At 49.4% G+C, this 2,661-nt stretch overlaps 1 pseudogene across 1 annotated transcript; it reads left to right on the top strand.

The window, feature by feature from the left end:
* Positions 1-288: 288 nt before the first annotated feature.
* LOC149842823 (putative galacturonosyltransferase-like 6 pseudogene) lies at positions 289-2,091 on the top strand (annotated as a pseudogene). Its single transcript, XR_016431090.1, has one exon. The product of XR_016431090.1 is annotated as a putative galacturonosyltransferase-like 6 pseudogene (transcript).
* The last annotated feature ends 570 nt before the right edge of the window (positions 2,092-2,661 follow it).

Here is a 2,661-nt window from a genome sequence, read left to right on the forward strand (position 1 = left end):
CTGTTCTCCTGATCTGAAATACTGAGAAAAAGTGAGGGTTCCTTCTGGTAACTACGATTTGTCCTTCAAAAAAATACTTTTACTAAAAGATATTTTTCATTTAAAAAAAAAAATTAATATCCTTTTTCCTGAAAAAGGAAAAAAAAATCTGCTGGCGTTTTCTGATGTCAAGTAAGAGAGAAGGATTCTGATGATGTGTTTGTGTGCGTGCTTACTTTTTTATCTCCTTTCTCTCTCCTTTACAAGAAAGAAGAATTGGAATAAACAAATAAATAAAATAAAGGAAAAAAAAAATCTCTGGAGGTGTCAACGTGGTTTTCAATGGCGGAAATGGAAGAAAAAAGTTAATTTTTTTATTTTTTATTTTTGGCCTCTCCTCGCTCTCTCTGCATCGCTTTGTTTCGTTTCCTTCCCTCCCGAACACCACCACCACCATCGATCACAAAACATTGGGAGTGAAGGGAAGGACGGCCGTCGATTCGACTCCCATTCTGCGTCGTGGCCGTCGATGGGCGTCGTCCGAAGGCTGCAGCCAATGCCGGAGCTCGGCTTCCAATCGGAGGAGAAGGAGGGTTTCGGCGTCTGAGCTGCGGATGCCGTCGACGAATCTCAGCTGTATATGAAAGTCTGGAGGGTTCAGAGGGACCAGAGGCTGGCGGACCTCAAGGGGACGTTCGTCATCCTCCACCTGCTCATCAACCTCAGGTACATCGGATGCCGGGTGAGTAGTATCCACCGGAAAAACCGCCGGAGAATGCTCTGGCTCGTGAAGCTCTCCGGCCTCTCGTCGGCGGCCATGGTCGTGATCGTCCTCGCGCCGTCTCTGCAGTCGTTCCCGCCGGCGGAGGTGATCCGGGAGGGCTCCTTCCGGCTTCCGACGCAGATGCCATCGGCCGGAAATCTCTTCTCCTTCAGGAAAGCTTCGGCCTTCCGCAATGCCGGGGAATGCGAGCGACCGGCCGGCGACGGAACGACCGCCTGCGACCCGTTGCTGGTTCACGTTGCGATCACGCTCGACGCCGAGTATCTCCGGGGTTCAATGGCGGCAGTTCACTCCGTTCTTCAGCATTCTATCTGCCCGGAGAACGTCTTCTTCCACTTCCTCGTCTCCGACTCGGCCTCCGACCTCGAGCTCCTCGTCAATTCCACCTTTCCCTTGCTGAGATTCAAGCTCTACTTCTTCGATCCCGATCTGGTCCGCGGCCTCATCTCGTCGTCCGTCCGATCGGCGCTCGAACAGCCGCTCAACTACGCCCGGAACTACCTCGGCGATCTGCTCGAACCCTGCGTCAGAAGGGTCATCTACCTCGACTCGGACGTCGTCGTCGTCGACGACATCGGGAAGCTGTGGGGGATCGGGCTCGGGTCGAGGATCGTCGGCGCGCCGGAATACTGCCACGCGAACTTCACAAAGTACTTCACGAGCGGTTTCTGGGGGGACGTCCGGTTTTCCGGCGCGTTCCGGGGGAGGAAGCCGTGCTACTTCAACACTGGGGTGATGGTGATCGACCTGAAGCGGTGGCGGAGGTTCGGCTACACGAGGCGGATCGAGCGGTGGATGGAGGTCCAGAAGGCGCATCGGATCTACGAGCTCGGCTCGCTCCCGCCCTTCCTTCTCGTCTTCGCCGGAAAGGTGGAGCCGATCGACCACCGGTGGAACCAGCACGGCCTCGGCGGCGACAACGTCTGGGGGAGCTGCCGGAGCCTCCACCCGGGCCCGGTGAGCCTGCTCCACTGGAGCGGGAGCGGCAAGCCGTGGCTCCGGCTCGATTCGAACAGGCCGTGCTCTCTCGACTCGCTCTGGGCTCCCTACGATCTCTACGACCCTCCTTCCTCCTTCTACTCCTCCTCCTAGAGCCAATCACGAAAACCTTCCTCCATCGTCACTTTCCGGCGGTGACTCACCGGAAAAAGGGTGCTGTTCTCTCCTTCCATTTTTTCCCTTTTTTTGTGTTAATTCCTGTGATTGATTTTCGTTTCTTTTGGTTTATTTTTCTTGAGATTACATTTGTATATTGTATTCTGTTGTTGCATGATGGTTTATAATTAATTCGTTTTCTGAAAATAAACATAAAAAATCATATATTAAAAATTTTCTAATTTTCTCGCCGGAAATTTGAATCAGGTTAAACTTGTATCACGCAAACAAACCTCCTCACGCCGGCCGAGGGCGGTGGTAGGAATCCTTTTTTTCTCCCTTTTTTTTTTATTAATTTCGACAAGTTAGTAAACAATCTGTACCGGTTAGAGAATCCCTCTCTCTCTCTCTCTCTTCAGTTTGTTCAGTCGACAGGTTATTAAACACTAATTTCATGGTGGGTCTCGCAACGTCCAGAGCATCCAATGTTGGAGTTCCTTTTCTTTTTTGTTTTTTCTAAATTTATCTAAATAGGATGTTTGTGACTTTATGTGTTTTATTTAAAGTGTAATAAGAAAGAGGTTTTCTGAATTTTAATGGTGAAAATTAAAAAAAAAATCTCAGATTATTGAGGGTGACCATCCACCAGCCGTATGATGCTACAGCTCTGCACTAATAATTCAAGTTTTTTTTTATATATATTGAGCCCTTTTCTTAATGATGGGTATTTCTTTATAAACAGCAAGGAGAAGGAATAATATAATATGATGATTTTGGTGAATGGTGAATGGGTCTCTCTCTAT

Source organism: Nuphar pumila, chromosome 3 (assembly GCF_984573655.1).
Source record: "Nuphar pumila chromosome 3, dmNupPumi1.hap1.1, whole genome shotgun sequence".
In the NCBI taxonomy this organism is placed as follows: Eukaryota; Viridiplantae; Streptophyta; class Magnoliopsida; order Nymphaeales; family Nymphaeaceae; genus Nuphar; species Nuphar pumila.